The sequence below is a fragment of the Mustela erminea genome, chromosome 2, assembly GCF_009829155.1.
Source record: "Mustela erminea isolate mMusErm1 chromosome 2, mMusErm1.Pri, whole genome shotgun sequence".
NCBI classification, from domain to species: Eukaryota; Metazoa; Chordata; class Mammalia; order Carnivora; family Mustelidae; genus Mustela; species Mustela erminea.
This window is the reverse complement of record NC_045615.1, coordinates 43,462,637-43,486,428: the sequence shown is the minus strand read 5'-3', so window position 1 is coordinate 43,486,428 and position 23,792 is coordinate 43,462,637.

Here is a 23,792-nt window from a genome sequence, read left to right as displayed (position 1 = left end):
TTGATCTTTAAACCCAATTACAAGCTCCTGTTAAAACCACTCAAAGTTTCTAATTTTCTTTCATGGCTTGTATCACAGTTCGTGATTATGTATTTATTTGCATGATTATTTAATTAACACCAGGTTCCCCCACTAGAATACAAGCCCCTTGAGAGGAGAGACCATGTTTATTTTTTCTGTTATCTCTAGTGGCTGGCCTGGCACAGGAACTAATATATATTTGTAGGATTTAATATATATTTGTTGAATAAATATTGACAGAGAATTGTGTTTGTACATTGGCAAATTTTAATCAAACAAAAAAGAACTTATTGATTTCTTACTATGTATCCAGCACTGTGATAAGAACAGATAAAAAGAGTACTAGTGAATCTGAGGGAACAGGCTTTGTTGATCCTTTGTAAGGGAAAACTCAAAGAAGTGCCTTTTGAAAATCTCTGATACTTATCCCATCTCACAACCTAATTCTGCTGGCCATGCCATCTGGAAATTTTGGGATATTTAGTTCAAGATCAGTACAGTTACAGTGACTTATTCTTCCAGAATCCAGAGAAATAGAATATACAACTCATGTAAACCTCTTATAACCTTTGGTTTGGCTAATCTCCATGAAACCCCTTATGCCCAACTTTCAGAAGCCATAAATTCTCACTCTACCTATATACTCTGTCCTTCCCAAGTTAGAACTGACCCAAACCAATTGCCTCTCAACATAACAACTGCAGGCATTACTTTAAGGAGACACCAGCAAATAAAACTGAAATAAACTCTTTCTACTCCTTTCTGCTTTAGATTAATGCCTGGATGTCAAAAGAAAGGTTGAACCCCAAATTAATAAATGAGCCTAATCTAGACTCCTGTATTTGCCATGCATTCCAACCATCATTTATTCTTTTTTTTTTTTAAAGATTTTTATTTATTTATTTGACAGAGGGAGATCACAAGTAGGCAGAGAGGCAGGCAAAGAGAGAGAGAGGAGGAAGCAGTCTCCCCGCTGAGCAGAGAGCCCGATGCGGGCCTCGATCCCAGGACCCTGAGATCATGACCTGAGCCGAAGGCAGTGGCTTAACCCACTGAGCCACCCAGGCGCCCCATCATTTATTCTTTGAGATGAAGTTCACCTCATCTGTCCCAGAGTACACTGATTGTGATCTGTTAGCCAGACACCACTGAAAGAAGGAATAAATAAGGGGTCCATTTTAAATGAACATGTTTGTAGGAACAGGTATGCCTGTGTTTCCTGCCTTAGCATTTCCACTTCGTTTTTATAATAACTTGTTCTTTTCTTTAGCCAGACTAGCTTCATCTTTATGAATGGAGATGATGCTTTCATAAGAGATTTTTCTGAACTGGGTTGAGGGGTAGGGGACAGATGTGATTGAATGTTCACACAAATTTGTAGTCCTGGGACTAGAATAGTTCCTATGCATTCAGTGCCCCTGAAATCTTCATGTACTTCTCCAGGTACACCCTTACCCTCCTCTTCTATCCAGGATTTTGAGCCCTCTGATTTCCTTTAGATTCAGCAAACGAGAGGGGCCTGGATAGGAGATTAGAAAGGGATAGGAAAATGAGGTTTGGATATTCATACCTCTGTCCCCTTCTTGTGAGGTCTCAGAGGATGGCAGTGTTTTAGTTGGAAGGACCCTACTCCTAGTAAGGTTTTCCTCTCTACAGGATTTTCCTCCCGGGTTTGGTGACTTATCCCTGTTCTTGCTTCTCAAGGCTTGGGAGTGGGAGAGCTCTGCTACTCCAAGTCTGTGAGTATCTCAAGGGCACATTCTGCAAGGTGTTTAGCTCTTCCCCATTGTCATACACTGCCATTCTGCTTGTTCTTCAGAATTAAGTCCAGGTGCACATTGTCCTCATCTCTTCCTCAACATTCATTCAGTATTCAAGGAGGTAGCCTTCCTATCAAGGTGTCGAGGTAAGTACAGAAAGTATCAGATGCTCTGCTTCACCAGAATGAAATGTGCAGATGATGGTGGGTAAGTCCTGCTCCCCACTCTGCATGGCTTTCTCTCTGTGCCAGTTTTGTGATCTGCAAAGTGGTTTGGCAAGTTGTTAACAAACCTGTCACTGAGTGTCTATAGCAGTAGTTCCTAAATGCCAGTTCTAGACAGAATAGTTTGAGAGTGGTTGTTTAAGTTATAAATACATATTCTTGAGTCCTGGGTACTAGAATGGAAGATCTGGCAGTCCATCTGGGAGGCTCTAAAATCAGTCCTTTTATAAGATCCCCTAAATCTAGTCAGGTTTTGGAGCCATTGATCTGTGTCTCATTTCTTCAGCCTTCTGTTTCTCTTCTTGTTTCTTAAAGAGGCTGATATAGAGCTGCTACTATCAGGTGTGTGGATTTTTATCTCACTATTGTCATATATACTTAGTTCCCTGTCACTCTATCATATCAGTTTCTTTTGAGGAAAGTAAACTTTTCGAGTAACTTGATATGTCATTACCCAAAAATCTACAGGCCATGAAAATGCCTATAAGATCATATACACAATTTAAATCAAAATATTAAGTTCGTTTCTAAGTCTTTCAAAATATATCCTCCTCCACACCATAGAAGGTATGATCCTTCCTCTCATATTGTCCTACAAATGCCTGGAATTTTAGCTTTGTCTGATCTTTATTCTCAAGCTCCATTTAACCTCTTGACCAGGTCAGCACATTTTCTTTCCTCCAACTTATTTTTTTATTTTCAGAGAAAACAATTCACCACTCCATTCTAGTATTCCTAAATCTTCCATTCTCTTCCAAAGTCAACTTTCTGCTAAAAGAAACACTACTGTTTTCTAAGCTGTTGAGAGCTTCTTAATAGGCTTTTTCAGACAGCATCTTTCATTTCCACATTACATAACAATTTGGTGAATCTCATCAGGCTTTCCATTAACTCTCTGAGACTTGTCCCCACTAGATGGCACATCCAACCAGTCTGCTTTTTTAGTCTCTAATTCCTGAATTCATGTACAACTGCTTGTCCAGCCCTATGACTGTCCTGCCCCTCCACCAGATTCTTGTGCAAAGGCACACAGGACACTGCTTGAAATGCAGCTTCCAAGTCTAGTGCCATCCCAGTGTTTGATCTCTATTATTCTCCAATTTATTCAATTGTGAGTGATTATTCTTCTAACTTCCCAAAACCCAGTCTCATTATTTTCTCTAATAAACAGAACCCCTGATTTTTAGCTAAGCTCATGGCAACCCAAAATAAAGACTAATGGCTTGTGCCAACTTTGGATATGGGACATGTCTTTCTTCATTTCTTATTCACCCCCGTGGAACTTTGCTAAAAGTGGCAGCTGCTTGGATTGTGAATTTGACCCAGGGACTCTGTCATGGGCCATGAAAATAGAGCAACATCCTGGGAAAACTTTGTGGTTGGTAACAAAGCCAGAGCCTTTAAGTATTTAGGAACAGAAGCACAATTCTAGCCTGGACTGTTTATTGTGTATTGTTTACATGTGAGTAAGCTATATACTTAGACTTCCCTTATCCAGAGTTTCACTTTGTGCAATTTCATTTACCCTTGGTCAACCATCGTCCAGAAGCAGACAATCCTCTTAACATATTATCAGGACAATGGCAGCCTAATGCTACATCACAAAGCGTATATCATTTCCCTTACTTCATCTCATCATGCAGCCATTCTGCTATCTCATGTTAACATAAGAAGAGGACAGTGAGTATAATATGATAAAATATTTTGAGAGAGAGGGCAAAAAGATCACATTCACATAACTTTTATTAAAGTATACCACTACAATAGTTTTATTTTATTATTAGGTATGTGTTAATCTCTTACAGTGCCTAATTATCTATTAAACTTTGTCATAGATATGTACGTATAGTAGAAACTGTACATACAGTGTTCAGTACTACCTGGGGTTTCAGGCATCCACTGGGGGTCTTGGAATGTGTTTCCCACAGATACGGGGGAGCAACCACAACATATTATTTAATATAGGTTATTTTGTGATTTCTGTCACTCTCAACTAAACCTAATCCTAAGTGATTTAGAATTTGGTATCTGGCCAAGGGATATTACAAGTAAATAGATCCAAAGTGAGTCATTGGATTAGTAAATTTGGTAGGATAGTAAAAGGTTTAATAAAATGTTGGGAAACATTCTGTTAAATCATTTCCAGCAGCACTTTGGAAAGCAAACCATGTGCTGATTGGCGCTATAGAGAAAATTCAGAATGTTGGTGTGTTTTGGCCACTTCATGTCACTTTCAGCATAATCCCAAAGGAGAAAGATAAACTCAGGTCAGAGCTAGCTTATCTGCAAATAGAAGTAGAAATGAACATTCTTGGCTTGTGGCCTACAAATTGCCAAGGGCCCAGTAATTCGGGGTCTTGCCAGGATGACAAATCTAACTGCATTTGTATTCTGAGTGGAGTGGTATAAAGCAAGGACTCCCTAACCACAGATAGGACTCTGCCCCAACACAGTTTCTAACAACCTTCTGATAACTGCTCTCTGCAAGAAACAGGAGTCACTTCAGAGGCACATATCAGTTTAGGGAGGTTGTCTTCAGATGGCTGCAAGGAAGCCATACTTTAGGTGAAAGAGAAAGGAGGAATCACATAGGAAAGTAAGACTACAAACTTTTATATTAAAGACCAGATCTCTGGCCAGGATTACCCACCCATGGAACAGATTGGACACAAAGAGATCAAAAGCCTGTTAAGTTTCTGAGGGGATTGTATGACTAGAGAAACTGTAAACTCAGCCTACAAAAGTCTGTCCAGTCCCTAACATAATCCCTGGGCTCTAAAACCTGTGCCAGCAAGAAGCAGAATACAAAAACGGTGAAACCCCCTAAAAGGGACTAATTCCAATACCCATGTCAGATGGGCTCATGGAAGAAAATGGAAGAAAAGGAAGTCCCAGAGTGCAGAACAGGGACCACAGAGGACAAAGATCAAAGAAGAACTTCCTAAGGACAAGGAAAGACAGCCAGGTGGACTAAAAAAAAATTCTTTATGAGTTTTGCCCAGTTCTTGCTGCTATGGGCCAGTGACTATTGTTTTCCATTTTCTTTTTTGCTAAATGATTCTTTTTTACTACAGTGATTCTGTTTCTATTTCACGATTGTATGTTGGATGTGTGTTGGGGGAGAGATAAATAACTATGCATAGGTATGATTAACTTAATAGTCCTTAACTTCTTTACTTCTGATAGCTTTGCAAATAAGAAATTTACGATGCCAAACATGCCAATTGTTGAATCATAAAGCACACATACAACTCTGGATTTTTCTTCTACTGCAGATAGCAAGTTAATTATGTATGGTAGAGTAACCTTACTACTATAAATGCAAAACAAAAAAGAAGAAAAGCAAAAAAGGTTGAAGTTAAAAGTTGTGCATTACATTATACTTTCGATGACCTCCTGCTGGTTTTGAAGGAAAACAGCTAACTTTATTCTATTCTCCCTTGGTATTAACTTCAATTTCCTTTTCAAGCTTCTCAAACATACAATAAGCTTTTGATTATCAAGATTTCAAGTGTTCTACTAGACAGCCAATGTGTATTTATGAGTGGAATTACTAAAAAAGCAACTTGACTCCATCTAGGGAGCAGTTTCAGTGAGCCCTAAGTGATTCTCTGTGACTGTAAAGGAAACTGAAAAGAACTCGTTGGCCTTATTTTCACAATTGTTTTGTGCCTCCAGGGAAATGCACAGAAGTGTTGCTGAGAAGCATATATTATACATTTCTTGTTTATTTATGCCTTACCATATTCCAGAATGAATATAAGATGGTTTATGAAGATGCATATGGTAACACAAATAAATTCACAAGAGGTGAGAAAGTTGAGGCAAAATAAAAACTGTAAGAAAGTAAGGTGTTATAAGAAATAAGATTAGCATATAAAAAGTATGTCATGAAATTGTATACATCTGCCAAAGAAGGGCCACCGATTTGTTTAAAGAATAAGAAACCATTAATTATGCTTTTAGTAGTGTTTGTAAGACAAAAACCAACCAGTAGCTCCAAAGAAGCATGACTATTTTGGAGAGACATGTGCCCTGTGGATCCTCATAAAATGGATAATGTCTTTAATTTGCTTTAGATTAAATACTTGTTTCACAAGAATATCTCTTATGAAACAAGTAAAGATCAGTTCCTCCAAAATCAAAGTCATTATTGTTGGCGAGCTCACCTCAGCTTTAATCTGACCATCTTCTGTAGCAGCTCACTTCATTTAGAAAAATGAGAAGAAATGTGTCACTTATTTTGCAGAAGGCACAAGAATTCACACAAAAGTGCAAAAGAAATGACATTCATGTGAGTGTTTTTACTGAGATTTTTTAATGGTCAAGGTAGAAAAATCTGTTATGTAAATTGTCCGATTAAAATTCTCACCAGCCACACTCAATAGCAGAGGACATCATTTTCATTTTTGGTTCTGTGCATTCAGGTAGATTCAGATAATCTTCCATTATAAACTGATAAAATCATTCCAAGGCACATGTAAGTTAATTATATAGTGGGTGGGTGTGGTAAGGAAATGTCTAGGGATCCGGGTATGTATATTTCTTATTAATTGACTTTATCTAAAGATAAATTCTGAAATATCTAGAATAATGGAGAACTGCATACTGTTGTCACAATCATTTTCTTCACTCACATTAATTAAATACTTATTCTGTGCAAAGCACAATGCTAAATTTAGGGAAGAGAATCCTTCAAGTAGTGTTAGCATCTGTTTTTATTTGGGAAAAATGATGACAGATGTTTAACAAATAATCTCAAAAATGGAAATATAATTATTAACTATGACCAGTAGGCTGAGGGAAACATCTAGAAAGTTAATGACGGAGTAGGATTTAGCCAGGCATGGGTGGAGGTTGTCGTATCAAGAGGAAAAGAGAGGATAGTGGGAGTGGAAGAGAGGGAAAGGGTACAAAAGCAATCTGCAGTGAAAACAGCACATGCAACAGCACATTCTACATGACATAGTATTTGGGTACCACTGAGGGGAGAGAGAGAAGTTCAGTGGGGGTGGAGGCAGGAGGGCAGGAGGAGAGTTTTGTAAGACGGACTAGAGATGGATGGAGGATGGACTGTATTGCACCTTGTAGTACTGGATGAGGACTTTAGATTTTAACCTAAAGCCAGCGGAAAGGCTTTGAAACAGGGGTGTGTGTGTGTGTGTGTGTGTGTGTGTGTGTGTATTAGTTCAGCGTGAGGGGGCAGAGCCTGCAGAGGTTAGGATAAGAATAAATATGAGGAGTAGAGTTAGAAGGCTCTTGTGATACAAAATATCACAGTGACTGAAAGTACAGTGTTGTGATGGACATGAAGAGGAGAATGGATTTGAGAAATACTAGGAGTTCAAATCAACGGAACTAATATTTTTGCCTTCAAGAGACTTAAATAACTATTGATTGGTAGTGATTTTGAGAATATATTTCCTAACATGTCCTTGGAGTGCAGTTATTTTATGTGGCAAGGTAAGTACAGAGCTGCACACTTTAAAAGCCGACAATACTGAGGAGAGAATGAATAAAAGCTGAGCAGCCTTGGATAGAGACCATTTCATCTTCCTGTGAAGATGAGTAGAGAGGACCCAAGACAGGGCCAAGATTCTCGTCAGGAAGTAATTCTTTAAATCTACCTGAATGCACAGAACCAATAATAAAGATGATGTCCTCTGCTATTGAGTGTGGCTGGTGAGAATTTTAATTGGACAATTTACATAACAGATTTTTCTACCTTGACCATTAAAAAAATCTCAGTAAAAACACTCACATGAATGTCATTTCTTTTGCACTTTTGTGTGAATTCTTGTGCCTTCTGCAAAATGATTGACACATTTCTTCTCATTTTTCTAAATGAAGTGAGCTGCTACAGAAGATGGTCAGATTAAAGCTGAGGTGAGCTCGCCAACAATAATGATTTTGATTTTGGAGGAATTGATCTTTAGCTCTTCTTTCTAGCAATTCATAGATAACAAGGCCAGTTTTCAATTAAGACCACATCTAGTTTGTGATCCTAAAATTGTGTCATCACAATTTATAGGTTTTGTTTTGTTTTGTTTTGTTTTTAATCACAGAAGAACTGCTATGTCTAGTAGTCTCTAGGGCATCCATTCAGATCCTACAATAGTGGTTTAGAAGTGGACCAATAAAGCCTACCCCTGAATTAGCCCACTGGGAAGGTTCCCATTCTCAGGGTATCACAGAACAGGTTATTTGTGAAAATCAGTTGTCAGGAGTCATCATAGAGCTCTTAGAGCTTAGAGCATAGCTTGTTCCTGTTCATAGAATCTAAGGTTGTAGCATCGACAATACCTCCTGCCCCACCTATGTTGCATTTATATAGCATTTATGTGTAAGGCATTGTTCTAAGAGCTTTATTCAGCTTCAAAAACAACTTATTTTAGAAACAAGAAAACCAAGGCACACAGCTAGGATGTGTCCAAGGTCACAGAATTAAGATATGGTTGAGCCAGGATTGAACTAGGCAGTCTTCTCTGGTATCTGTATTCTTAAACGCTCTACTAGGCTGACTGGGCTTTTGTGCTCAAAAATGGTCAATCAATGTAGATGGAAATGGGTAGTAGCATTTCCTATTTGTTTTTTCTCTCTCTCTTATTTTTTTTTCCTGGAAAAATCAATGTTCACTTTGTTTTAGCAAAAGGAAATGCAGTGATACTCTGGGGGTTTAGTGGCTCTGCGAACACACAAAGGTTTCATACCACAAATCACTCACATTCAAGTCCCAAATCCAAGGCATATGGTACCTGGGACATGACATGGTTTGGTTGTGACTTCTCTTCTGCCATTAAGGTTGCTAAAATTTAATATGACAGCACATTGGCAGAGAGTTTAATGATGTTTCTCATCTATTTCAGAATTTGCTTTATTTAAATATCAAATTCAGACACTATCATGGAGAACTATTTCTCTTATTTTTGTTAAGCAACTGTAAGTCCTATGCCAGATGGTGAAGACTGTAAAACCCCTGCTCAATGGATTCATATTCAGAAAGGAATCTGCACATTCTGTGCCCCTCCTAAAGGTGTCCCCAGAAAAGGCTGCTTATGCTTAGGAATAAGTTGCAAGGAATCCTTGACCTACCTTCCTATTTCTTAAAGGAAATGGAGACAATCAGGCAGGAACTGCCTCAGTTTTCATTCTCCAGTGCATCAGTCTATCTGTATTTTCAGTCTTAGAGGTCAGCTCTGTAGATGGGCTTCTACACAGTGGCTGAAAAAGGAGCACTTGCTAGTGCAAGAATAAACAGATGAATGGGGCAGAAATAAAATATGTATGTCTTTCTGAGAGTATAAAGAAAGAAAATTATTCTAAAGGTGGTATTTTGAATTAGTATGAGAAATAGATGTATTAAGAGAAATGTTTCTAGGTCTATTAACTAACAATTTGTTATATATCAGTTGATAAATAAAAATGCATATGTATATATAGCTAGGTCACCATTGTACCAATCCATTTCTGGGGTATGAATAAGAAAAACTGACTCTGTACGTAAGCTGAAAAAAAATTATTAGTAAGGATTTTAGGTAGCTCACACAATTAATGAGAACACCATGAAACCATCTTGAAAAATGGACCTCCCATTATGGTTAAACAGGTTGTCTACTGCCAAAACACATTTGGCTGAGGAGATAATTAGGGGTGGAAGTCCAACTCATCTTCTGCTCACCAAGCCATGTGTCCTTGTATGTGCCGCATTGACTCAGAGGAAAAAAAAAAATGTCTTATGTCTTCACACAAAAAACCCATTTATTTGCCAAGCTGTGCCACCCAGGCCCTGTGTCCACCTGGAGGGATATTTTGCTCTAATTAGCACAAGGTCATTATCCAGGCCAGTCATGTCTGCTCCCAGGACTAAGCTGATTGGCCTGGAGAGTCTGACCCTAAACAATGGATGCCACAGCAGACTACCCCGACCCAAGAATGTTAACCACTGAAGTGAATTTGAAACTGTTCCTGTTCTTTACCTCACTAACTCAAGGACTCTGGATGGCAGAGGCCAATGTCCAAGCTTCATTCAGCCTTTTACCCGAAACTGATTGTCTGGGATGTAGGAATGTAAGTGTCTAGCTTTTTGACTTCCTAAAACATACAGTGGCATATTCTGTGTTACTGAAAGCCAAAATTTGATACCAGTTGGTTAAATGTTATGTTTTTAAAAAAAGAAAAAAAATAGATATTGAATCTTAGCATGATAAAGGACTTTAGAAACAAAACAGAAGAAAAAAATTGCAAAAGCAAAAATTGATATATGTAGTGCAGAATTAAAAATTTTATGTCAATAAAACCTCCCTAACATATACGTTAAATGAGAAAATGGGGGGGTGGCAGGGAATAATATGCAAGATAAATGAAGATTTAATAAGCATATAAACGTTTCTTAAAAACCATGAGAGACTGTGGACTCTGAGAAACAAACCGAGGGTTTTGGTGGGGAGGAGGGTGGAGGTTGGGTGAACATGGTGGTGAGTATTATGGAGGGCACGTATTGCATGGAGCACTGGGTGTGGTGCATAAACAATGAATTTTGGAACACTGAAAGGAAATAAAATAAAATAAAATAAAATGGAAAAAAATCTATGGAAAAAATACCCTTCAGAATGGGAAAGGGGCTTAAAAGAACAATTCACAGGAAAAATGAAGGAAGGAGGTGGGGAATGTTTGGTCTTTCTAGTTGTCTGTCCGATCTCATGGGTGGGAACTTTGGGAGGTGCAGAGCCAGGCCTGCAAGGGGCTGTGAGCCCAACCTACCCTGTGAGATGAGGATAGAGTGGAAAATACATAAGCAATGAAAAGGACACTAAGCAAGAATGAGATAGTGAAAAGTGAATTAAGGAGAACAGTCAGAACAACATTAAAAGGTTCAAGAGTTTCTCTCCCTACATTATCTCATTTAATCCTCAATTATGGAATGAATATTTTTATTATAACTTCTATTTCAGAACAGAGGAAATAAAAACTTAGATAGCTCAAGGGGTTTCCCCAAGGTCCATCAAGCATATGAATGAAACAGAATTTGAACCTACAGATGTTCATAGTTTATTGCTATTTTAGTTGCCAAAAATATTTATGATATTTACGCTGCCATGGAACAAATAGAATTATGACTTATGGTTCACAGTCATTATAGCTGATCTCATGTACTGTCACGTCTCAGACAATTACACTTAATTTCATCCTAAAACTTTACAGAAGGACATTGCCGCTTGGGTGGAGCCCTAAGAACTTTGGGGGTGGGTGTGTGGGTGTTATGATTTACTGTGCCTTGTTGCATCCCCTGCTTCTGTCCTGCCAACCTCACACTTGGCTCAACCCTTTTTTCCTAAGGAACAACAGTATAGACAAAAAAACTCCTCCCTGGGCAGAAGTGCTTCCATAGAGATGCTAAGCGAATTCTTTGAGCGGCCCCCTCCTTCCAACCCTTCCCCTCAGGCCACCCGCCCCTCTTCCTTACTCTTTGCAGCTGCAGAATCACCACTACATCCCCGCTCATTGTAAGTGACCAGACTAGGCAAATAGGAAGACGGATGGTTAGTCAGGGAAATTTGGGCCACCGTGATGGGAAAGGTGCAGAGGAAAACATTATGGCCTGAGTCCCTTTGAAACATGCTGACAGTTGACAGATGAGCATCCATAAAATGACAAAGGCCTCCCTGTGTAAAGCCCTTTGCCACCAGCACTTCTCCCTGGGAAACTAACTGCCCTCAACTGTCAGTGAAAATATTATTTTTTTTCCTGGTAATTATTCTCATTTCTGTTTCTCTTACCACAGAATAGTCAAGATTATGTATATGTGAGTTTTCCCCATCCTGGTGACTGCCCACCAATTTTTCAATAAGAAGCAATGGCATATCCCGTTGTTTAAATGATTATAACTAGGATAGTAAATTGGAACGTGTAACTGTATAACTGATTTATGGTTACCAGGGACACATATTGGGAGAATCACAAGATTTTTTAAGGTAGTGTTAGTGATCCCTAAGGATTCATGAAAAAGATCTGTACGCTCACAGAGCTTTGAGTTTACAGCAAACAATGCGCACTAAAATTGCTGCTGTACGCATCCTCAAAGAGCCCTGCTCATGTGACTGTGCAGTTTCTTACTCTGTTTATTCTGTCTGCCCGCTCCTTTTGTAATTGAGAATATTAAAGGGGAAGAACAGGAAAAAGGACAGAGGGAACCTAAGGGGGTCGGATGTTGTGACAAACTGTGGGAACTCGAAAATACATTGAGGAAGGGAAGCATCTTCTTTCCTGCAGGATTCCTGTATTTTGGGAATCCTCCCAAGAATCCTCAGGAGGCATTTTCCCCTCTCAGATGCTAACTTCGGATTCAGGGCCTCTCGTGATCTTTTTTCCTTAGAGCAGTGCTGTCCAGTAGGATATTCTGCAATGATAGAAATAGTCTGTATATGTGCAGTCCAATAGGTGGTCTCACGGGTCTCTTGAGGGCTGGAAATGCGGCTAGTGTGACCAAGGAACTGGATTTTAAATTTTATTTGGTTTTTAATTAATTTTGGATTTAAGTAAGCCCCTTTGAGTAGTGGCATTAGACAGTTATTATGGATCTACCTCAGTGCTGTATATGAAGTTTCAACTACTGTGGGTGTAAACTTTGGAGGAGGAACTAAAAATCAGACACACCACACTTCTCAAGTATAGAATCTTTCAAGATTCAGGCCATTTAACACAGGATAAAGCAGCAATGGAGCCCTTCCAGGAATTCCCTGTAGTTACCCCTTCTTTCTGTTCAGAAACCTTTCTTCTAGAGACTAACTTTGGAATGTTCTGCTTCTATCCCGAGCTTGACCCAGACTCTTCTTCATGGCTTTGTTTTTCAAAAACAGAGTGGATCCTTTGGGTTTTTTTTTTGTATTTCAAGCCCATTTCCTTTGGTTTCAAATGAAAATTTCTTCCCTATCAGCCACCTGATCCACCAACTTGGCCCATGTTTCCTGAGCTCTGAGCTCAGGAAATGCTGGACCAGCTTTTCCCAGATTCTCAGGTTAGCCTCCATCTTGATCAGTGACACCTGCTGGGTTCTAGTCACTTAAGCTCTGTCTTCCTGTGTTTTCTCTTCCAGTCCTTCCTGTCCTTGCTCTTCCTATTATTATTATTATTATTAATTATATTTGAGTGCAGTTGACACAGTTCAGGTGTACAACTTGGTGATTTGACAAGTTTATATATTATGCTATGTTCACCACAAGTTTGCTACCATCTTTCCATCTGTCCCATTCCACCACTGTTACAATATCATTGACTATATTCCTCATGCTCTGATTTTTATTCCACAACCCATAACTAGACATCTATATCTCCCTTTCCCTTTCACCCATTTTGCCCAGACTCCCATCCTCCCTCCCCTGTGACAACTGTCAGTTTGTTCTGTATATTGTTCTCATTCTGCTTTTTGTTTATTTATTCATTTTCTTTCTTAGATTCCATTTATAAGTGAAATCATATGGTATTTGCCTTTCTCAGTCTGGCTTATTTCACTTATCATAATGCCCTCTTGGTCCATCTATGTTGTGTCAAATGGCATGATCTCACCTTTTTATGGCAGTGTAGTATTTCATATTTTGTGTGTGTGTGTGTGTGTGTGTGTGTGTGTGTGTATTTCCTTATCTATTCTTCTATTGATGGACACTTAAGTTGATTCCATGTCTTGGCCATTGTAAATAATGTTGCAATAAACATAGGGATGCATATATCTTTTCAAGTTACTGTTTTCATTCTTCCTGGGTAAATACCCAATAGTAGAATTATTGGATTATATGATATTTCTATTTTTAATTTTTTGAGGAACCTCCATACTGTTTTCCACAGTGGCTGTACCAACTTACATTCCTACCAACAGTGCACAAGGATCCTTTTTCTCCATATCTTTACCAACACTTGTTGTTTCTTATCTTCTTGATTTTAGCCACTCTAACAGGTGTGAGGTGGTATTCATTGTGGTTTTGATTTGTATTTCCCTGAAGATTAGTGATGAGCATCTTTTCATGTCTCTGTTGGCCACCTGTATGTCTTCTTTGGAAAAATGCCTATTCAGGTCCACTGTTCATTTTTAAAACAGATTGTTTATTTTTATTTTTGATAGTTTATTTTTCATGTTTAGTGTTCAAGTTCTTTATAAATTTTGACTACTAACCCCTTATCAGATATATAATTTGCAAACATCTTCTCCCCCACTCAATAGATTGCTTCTGTTGATGATTTCCTTTGCTGTGCAAAAACTTTTTATTTTTGTATAGTCCTGATAGTTTATTTTTGCTTTTATTTCCCTTGCCTCAGAAGACACATCTAGAAAAATGTTGCCCTGGCCAATGTCAGAGAAGTTACTACCTGTGTTCTGTTTATGAATTATTATGGTTTCAGGTCTCACATTTAGGGCTTTAATCCATTTTGAGTTAATTTTTGTGTGTGATATTAGAAAGTAGTCCAGTTTCATTCTTGTATATGTAGTTGTCCAGTTTTCCTATCATCATTACTGAAAAGACCATCTTTTCCCTCATTGTATACTCTTTTTAAAAATTTTTTATTTTATAAACATATAATATATTTTTAACCCCAGGGGTACAGGTCTGTGAATCGCCAGGTTTACACACTTCACAGCACTCACCATAGCACATACCCTCCCCAATGTCCATAATCCCACCCCCTTCTCCCAAACCCCCTCCCCCCAGCAACCCTCAGTTTGTTTTGTGAGATTAAGAGTCACTTATGGTTTGTCTCCCTCCCAATCCCATCTTGTTTCATTGATTCTTCTCCTACCCACTTAAGCCCCCATGTTGCATCACCACTTCCTCATATCAGGGAGATCATATGATAGTTGTCTTTCTCTGATTGACTTATTTCGCTAAGCATGATACCCTCTAGTTCCATCCACATCGTTGCAAATGGCAAGATTTCATTTCTTTTGATGGCTGCATAGTATTCCATTGTGTTTATATACCACATCTTCTTGATCCATTCATCTGTTGATGGACATCTAGGTTCTTTCCATAGTTTGGCTATTGTGGACATTGCTGCTATAAACATTCGGGTGCACGTGCCCCTTCGGATCACTACATTTGTATCTTTAGGGTAAATACCCAGTAGTGCAATTGCTGGGTCATAGGGTAGTTCTATTTTCAACATTTTGAGGAACCTGATGCTGTTTTCCAGAGTGGTTGCACCAGATTGCATTCCCACCAACAGTGTAGGAGGGTTCCCCTTTCTCCGCATCCTCGCCAGCATCTGTCATTTCCTGACTTGTTAATTTTAGCCATTCTGACTGGTGTGAGGTGATATCTCATTGTGGTTTTGATTTGTATTTCCCTGGTGCCAAGTGATATGGAGCACTTTTTCATGTATCTGTTGGCCATCTGGATGTCTTCTTTCCAGAAATGTCTGTTCATGGCCTCTGCCCATTTCTTGATTGGATTATTTGTTCTTTGGGTGTTGAGTTTGCTAAGTTCTTTATAGATTTTGGACACTAGCCCTTTATCTGATATGTCATTTGCAAATATCTTCTCCCATTCTGTCAGTGGTCTTTTGGTTTTGTTAACTGTTTCCTTTGCTGTGCAAAAGGTTTTGATCGATTAAATCCCAATAGTTCATTTTTGCCCTTGCTTCACTTGCCTTTGGCGATGTTCCTAGGAAGATGTTGCTGCTGCTGAGGTCGAAGAGGTTGCTGCCTGTGTTCTCCTCAAGGATTTTGATGGATTCCTTTATCACATTGAGGTCCTTCATCCATTTTGAGTCTATTTTCGTGTGTGGTGTAAGGAAATGGTCCAGTTTCATTTTTCTGCATGTGGCTGTCCAATTCTCCCAACACCATTTATTAAAGAGGCTCTCTTTTTTCCAATGGACATTCTTTCCTGCTTTGTCGAAGATTAGTTGACCATAGAGTTGAGGGTCTATTTCTGGGCTTTCTATTCTGTTCCATTGAACTATGTGTCTGTTTTTGTGCCAGTACCAGGCTGTCTTGATGATGACAGCGTTGTAATAGAGCTTGAAGTTTGGAATTGTGATGCCACCAACTTTGGCTTTCTTTTTCAATATTCCTTTGGCTATTCAAGGTCTTTTCTGGTTCCATATAAATTTTAGGATTATTTTTTCCATTTGTTTGAAAAAGATGGATGGTACTTTGATAGGAATTGCATTAAAGGTGTAGATTGCTTTAGGTAGCATAGACATTTTCACAATATTTATTCTTCCAATCCAGGAGCATGGAACATTTTTCCATTTCTTTGTGTCTTCCTCAATTTCTTTCATGAGTACTTTATAGTTTTCTGAGTATAGATTCTGTGCCTCTTTGGTTAGGTTTATTCCTAGGTATCTTATGGTTTTGGGTGCAATTGTAAATGGGATGGACTCCTTAATTTCTCTTTCTTCTGTCTTGTTGTTGGTATAAAGAAATACAACTGATTTCTGTGCATTGATTTTATATCCTGACACTATACTGAATTCCTGTACAAGTTCTAGCAGTTTTGGAGTGGAGTCTTTTGGGTTTTCCACATATAGTATCATATCATCTGTGAAGAGTGATAGTTTGACTTCTTCTTTGCTGATTTGGATGCCTTTAATCTCCTTTTGTTGTCTGATTGCTGAGGCTGGGACTTCTAGTACTATGTTGAATAGCAGTGGTGATAATGGACATCCCTGCCTTGTTCCTGACCTTAGTGGAAAAGCTTTCAGTTTTTCTCCATTGAGAAAGATATTTGCAGTTGGTTTTTCATAGATGGCTTTGATAATATTGAGGTATGTGCCCTCTATCCCTATACTTTGAGGAGTTTTGATCAGGAAGGGATGCTGTACTTTGTCAAATGCTTTTTCAGCATCCATTGAGAGTATCATTGGTTCTTGTTCTTTCTTTTATTGATGTGTTGTATCACATTGATTAATTTGTGGATGTTGAACCAACCTTGCAGCCCTGGAATAAATCCCACTTGGTCGTGGTGAATAATCCTTTTAATGTACTGTTGATCCTATTGGCTAGTATTTTGTTGAGAATTTTCACATCTGTGTTCATTAAGGATATTGATCTGTAGTTCTCTTTTTTGATGGGATCCTTGTCTGGTTTTGGGATCAAGGTGATGCTGGCCTCATAAAATGAGTTTGGAAGTTTTCCTTCCATTTCTATTTTTTTGAACAATTTCAGCAGAATAGGAATTAGTTCTTCTTTAAATGTTTGGTAGAATCCGCTGGGAAGCCGTCTGGCCCTGGGCTTTTGTTTGTTTGGAGATTTTTGATGACTCTTTCAATCTCCTTACTGTTTATGGGTCTGTTCAGGCTTTCTATTTCTTCCTGGTTCAGTTGTGGTAGTTTATATGTCTCTAGGAATGCATCCATTTCTTCCAGATTGTCACATTTGTTGGCATAGAGTTGCTCATAGTATGTTCTTATAATGGTCTATATTTCTTTGGTGTTAGTTGTGATCTCTCCTCTTTCATTCATGATTTTATTTATTTGGGTCCTTTCTCTTTTCTTTTTAATAAGTCTGGCCAGGGATTTGTCAATCTTATTAATTCTTTCAATGAACCAGCTCCTAGTTTCGTTGATTTGTTCTACTTTTTTTTTTTTTGTTTCTATTTCACTGATTTCTGCTCAGGTCTTTATGATTTCTCTTCTCCTGCTGGGCTTAGGGTTTCTTTCTTGTTCTTTCTCCAGCTCCTTTAGGTGTAGGGTTAGGTTGTGTACTTGAGACCTTTCTTGTTTCTTGAGAAAGGTTTGTACCACTATATATTTTCCTCTCAGGACTGCCTTTGTTGTGTCCCACAGATTTTTGAACCATTGTGTTTTCATTATCATTTGTTTCCATGAATTTTTTCAATTTGTCTTTAATTTCCTTGTTGATCCATTCATTCTTTAGAAGGATGCTGTTTAGTCTCCATGTATTTGGGTTCTTTCCAAATGTCCTCTTGTGATTGAGTTCTAGCTTCAGAACATTGTGGTCTGAGAATATGTAGGGAATGATTCCAATCTTTTGATACCAGTTGAGACCTGATTTAGGACCGAGGATGTGATCTATTCTGGAGAATGTCCCATGTGCACTAGAGAAGAATGTGTATTCTGTTGCTTTGGGATGAAATGTTCTGAATATATATCTGTGATGTCCATCTGGTCCAGTGTGTCATTTAAGGCCTTTATTTCCTTGTTGATCTTTTGCTTGGATGATTGGTCCTTTTCAGTGAGGGGCGTGTTAAATTCCCCGACTATTATTGTATTATTGTTTATGTGTTTCTTTGATTTTGTTATTAATTGGTTCATAGAGTTGGCTGCTCCCATGTTGGGGGCATAGATATTTAAAATTGTTAGTTCTTTTTGTTGGACAGATCCTTTGAGTATGATATAGTGTCCTTCCTCATCTCTTATTATAGTCTTTGGCTTAAAGCTTAATTGATCTGATATAAGGATTGCCCCTCCTGCTTTCTTCTGATGTCCATTAGCATGGTAAATTCTTTTCCACCCCCTCACTTTAAATCTGGAGGTGTCTTCAGGTCTAAAATGAGTTTCTTATAGGCAAATATAGATGGGTTTTGTTTTTTTATCCATTCTTATACCCTGTGTCTTTTGATTGGGGCATTTAGCCCATTAACATTCAGGGTAACTATTGAGAGATATGAATTTAGTGCCATTGTATTGCCTGTAAGGTGACTGTTACGGTATATGGTCTCTGTTCCTTTCCGATCTACTACTTTTAGGCTCTCTCTTTGCTTAGAGGACCCCTTTCAATATTTCCTGTAGAGTTGGTTTGGTGTTTGCAAATTATTTTAGTTTTTGTTTGTCCTGGAATCTTTTCATCTCTCCTTCTATTTTCAATGATAGCCTAGCTGGATATAGTATTCTTGGCTGCATGTTTTTCTCGTTTAGTGCTCTGAAAATATCATGCCAGCTCTTTCTGGCCTGCCAGGTCTCTGTGGATAAGTCTGCTGCCAGTCTAATATTTTTACCATTGTATGTTACAGACTTCTTTTCCTGGGCTGCTTTCAGGATTTTCGCTTTGTCACTAAGACTTGTAAATTTTACTATTAGGTGACGGGGTGTGGACCTATTCTTATTGATTTTTGAGGGTGTTTCTCTGCACCTCCTGGATTTTGATGCTTGTTCCCTTTGCCATATTGGGGAAATTCTCCCTAATAATTCTCTCCAGTATATCTTCTGCTCCCCTCTCTCTTTCTTCTTCTTCTGGAATCCCAATTATTCTAATGTTGTTTCGTCTTATGGTGTGACTTATCTCTCGAATTCTCCCCTCATGGTCCAGTAGCTGTTTGTCCCTCTTTTGCTCAGCTTCTTTATTCTCTGTCATTTGTTTTTCTATATCACTAATTCTTTCTTCTGCCTCATTTATCCTAGCAGTGAGAGCTTCCATTTTTGATTGGACCTCATTAATAGCTTTTGTTATTTCAACTTGGTTAGATTTTAGTTCTTTTATTTCTCCAGAAAGGGCTTTTATGTCTCCCAAGAGGGTTTCTCGAATATCTTCCATGCCTCTTTTGACCCCAGCTAGAACCCTGAGAATCGTCATTCTGAACTCTAGATCTGACATATTACCAATGTCTGTATTGATTAGGTCCCTAGCCTTCGGTACTGCCTCTTGTTCTTCTTTTGGTGGTGAATTTTTCTGCCTTGTCATTTTGTCCAGATAAGAGTATATGAAGGAGCAAGTAAAATACTAAAAGGGTGGCAACAACCCCAGGAAAATATGCTTTAACCAAATCAGAAGAGATCCCAAATCATGAGGGGGGAGAAAGGGGATAAAAAGAGGTAAAGAAAGAAAGAAAGAAAGAAAGAAAGAAAGATTAAGAAAGGAAAATGAATAAAGAAAAGTATAAAAAAGATATATATATATATGTGTATATATATATATATATATATATAATAGATAAACTAGTTAAAAAACGTTAAAAAAGAAAAGGTAAAAGTTAAAAACATTTTAGCAGAAGAAGAGAAAAATAAATGAAAAAGAAAAAAATTAAATTAACTGCAAGACTAAAGAATCATAGGGAGAAAGCTATGAGTTCCGTGCTTTGCTTTCTCCTCCTCTGGAATTCTGCTGCTCTCCTTGGTATTGAAACTGCACTTGTTGGTAGGTGAACTTGGTCTTGGCTGGATTTCTTGTTGATCTTCTGGGGGAGGGGCCTGGTGTAGTGATTCTCAAGTGTCTTTGCCCCAGGTGGAATTGCACTGCCCTTACCAGGGGCTGGGCTGAGTAATCCGCTCGTGTTTGCTTTCAGGAGCTTTTGTTCCCTGAGTGCTTTCCATAGAGTTCCAGAGGACAGAAATGAAGATGGCAGCCTCCCAGTCTCCAGCCAGGAGGAGCCGAGAGCCCGGGGCCCCACTCCTCAGTGCGCCTTCAGAGAACAGCGCCCAATTACCCTCATCTCCCCGGCCTCCAGCCACCCTCCGAGCTCACCGAGCCTGCGACTGGTTCAAGGTAACCCCGAGCTGGGAGCTCACTCCTTGGCTCTGTCTCTGTAGTTGGCTTCCACGTTCTAATACTTGTAAGCTCTGTGACACTCAGACTCCCCCAATCCTTCTGTGACCCTGCGGGACCTGAGGCCACACTGACCCCGTGTGGGCTTCACCCCGGCTTAGCCTCTGGAACAATGTCCCTCAGCGGAACAGACTTTTAAAAGTCCTGATTTTTTGCTTCATTGCTCCGCCGCTTGCTGGGAGCCGGCCCCTCCCCGCAGGGTCTATCTTCCCGTCGCTTTGGATTCACTTCTCTGCCAGTCCTGCCTTTCAGAAAGTGGTCGATTTTATGTTTCTAGAATTGTTGTTCTTCTTCTCTTCAATCTGCCATTGGATTTGTAGGTGTTTGCAATCTTTAGATAAGCTATCTAGCTGATCTCCTGCTAGCTGAAGTAGTCTCAGCCTGCTACTTCTCCGCCATCTTGACTCCTCCTCCCTCATTGTATACTTTTACCTCCTTTGTCATAGATTGAGTGTCCATATAAATGTGAGTTTATTTCTGGAGTTTCTATCCTATTCTATTGATCTATGTGTCTATATTTGTGCCAGTACCATATTGTTTTTGACTACTACAGGTAGAGTATCTTGAAATCTGCGATTGTGGGACCTCCATCTTTTTTCTTGTTTCTTGGAATTGCTTTGACTATTCACGGTATTCTGTGGTTCCATACAAATTTTAGTATTATTTGTTTTAGTTTTGCAAAAAAACTGTGTTGGTGTTTTGATAGGGATCGCATTGAATCTGTAGATTGCTCTGGGTAATATGGACATTTTGACAATATCAATTCTTCTAATCCATGAGAATGGAATATCTTTCCATTTGTTTCTGTCATCATCAATTTCATCAGTGTTTTATAGGTTTTAGAATATAGATCTTCTGCCTTTTGGGTTAAATTTATTCCTAGATTTTCTCCTTTTGGTGCAATTGTAAATTGTGTGTTTTTTTTTTAAAGATTTTATTTATTTATTTGACAGAAAGAGATTACAAGTAGGCAGAGAGGCAGGCAGAGTAGAGAGAGGAGGAAGCAGGCTCTCCGTGGAGCAGACAGCCCGATGCGGGGCTCGATCCCAGGACCCTGGGATCACGACCTGAGCCGAAGGCAGAGGCTTTAACCCACTGAGCCACCCAGGCGCCCCTGTAAATTGTGTTTTTTAAAAAAAATTATTTTTCTGCAACTTCATTGTTAATGTATAGGAATGCTACCAATTTATGAGACTTAATTTGTATTCTGCCATTTTACTGAATTTGTTTGTTACTTCTAGTAGTTTTTGGTGGAATCTTTAGGATTTTCTCTGTATAGTATCATGTCATCTGCAAACAGTGACAGTATACTTTCTTTTTCACCAATTTGGATTCCTTTTATTTATTTTTCTTGTCTAATTGCTGCAGCTAAGACTTCTAGTACTATCTTGAATAAAAGTGCAAGAATGAACATCCTTGTCTTGTTTCTGACCTTAGAGGGAAAGCTCTGTTTTTCACCATTGAGTATGATGTTAGTTGTGGGGTTTTTATTTATGGCCTTTATTATGTTGAGGTATATTTCTTCTAACCCCATTTTGTTCAGAGTTCTTAATATGAATAGCATGAATGGATGTCAAATCTTTTTTTTTTTTATGGATGTCAAATCTTGTCAAATGCCTTTTTTACATTTATTGATTGATCATATGATTCTTATCCTACATTTTGTTGATGTGGTGCATGACCTTGATTGAGTTGTGAATATTGATCCATCTTTGCATCCCAGGAATAAATTCCACTTGATCATGGTGAATGATCTTTTTAATGTACTTCTGTATGTGGTTTGCTATATTATGTTCAGGATTTTGCATCTATTTTCATTAGGGATTTTGGCCTATAATTTTCTTTTTTTGTGGTGTTGTCTGGTTTTGGTGTCAGGGTGATGTTGCTCTCATAGAATGCATTTATATGCTTTCCTTCCTCCTCTACTTTTTGGAAGAGTTTGAGGAGAATAGGTATTAACTCTTCTTTAAATGTCTGGTAAAATTCACCTATAAAGTCATCTGGTCCTGGATTTTTAACTTTTGATAGTTTTTGATTACTGATTTAATTTCATTACTTATAAATGGTCTACTCAAAATTTCTATTTCTTTTCAGTTAAGTTCAGGAAGATTGTATGTTTCTACAAATTTATCCACTTCTTCTAAGTTGTCCAGTTTGTTGGCATATAATTTTTCATAGTAGTCCATTATTATCCTTTGTATTTCTGTGGTGTCTGTTTTTACTTCTCTCTTGTTTCTGAGTCTATTTATTTGAGTCTTTTCTAGTTTTTCCTTGGTGAGTGTGGCTAATGGTTTATCAATTTTGTTGATTTTTTCAAAGAACTAGCTCTTGGTATTATTGATTTCTTTTCTTTTCTTTTCCTTTTCTCAGTCTCTACATCATTTATTTCTGCTCTGATATTTATTGTTTCCTTCATTCTACTTACCTTGACTTTGTTCATCTTTTTATAGTTCCTTTAGGCATAAGGCTAGGTTATTTATTTGTTTTTTGAGATAGGCCTATATCACCATATACTTTCCTCTTATAATTACTTTCATTGTGTCTCAGATTTTGAACTGTTGTGTTTTCATTTTCATTTGTCTTCATTTATTTTTAAAAATTTCTTCTTTTATTGTTTCAGTAATCTACTGGTTATTTAGTATTATGTTGTTTAGTTTCCATGTATTTGTGTTTTTCCTGTTTTTTTCTTTCTATTTTTTTCTTGTTTCATACCACTGTGATATGATTTCAATCTTCTTAAATTTATTGAGACTTATTTTATGACCTAATACATCATCAATTCTGGGGAATTTTCCACATGCATTTAAATGTGTATTCTGTTGTTTTGGGATGGAATGTTCTGTATGTATCTGTTAGGTCCATCTGGTCCAGGGTGTCATTCAAAGATATTGCTCCTTATTTATTTTCCATCTGGATGATACATTCATTGATATAAATGGAGTGTTAAAGTCCTCTTTTATTATTGTATTACCATTTTCTCTTTATGTTTGTTAATATTTGCTTTATGTATCTAGGTGCTCCAGTATTCAGTACATAAGATATTTGCAATATTATATCCTCTTGTTTGATTGATCCCTATATCATTAGTTAATGCCCTTCTTTATCTTTTATTATAGTATTCATTTTAATGTCTATTTTGTCAGATATAAGTATTGCTACTCCAGATTTTTTTTTTTTTTTGCTTTCATTTGCATGGTGAATGTTTTTCCATCCCTTTATTTTTAGTCTGTACATATCTTTAGGTCTGAGGTGAATGTTTTGTTGGCAGCGTATAGATGGTTGTTTTTTACTCAT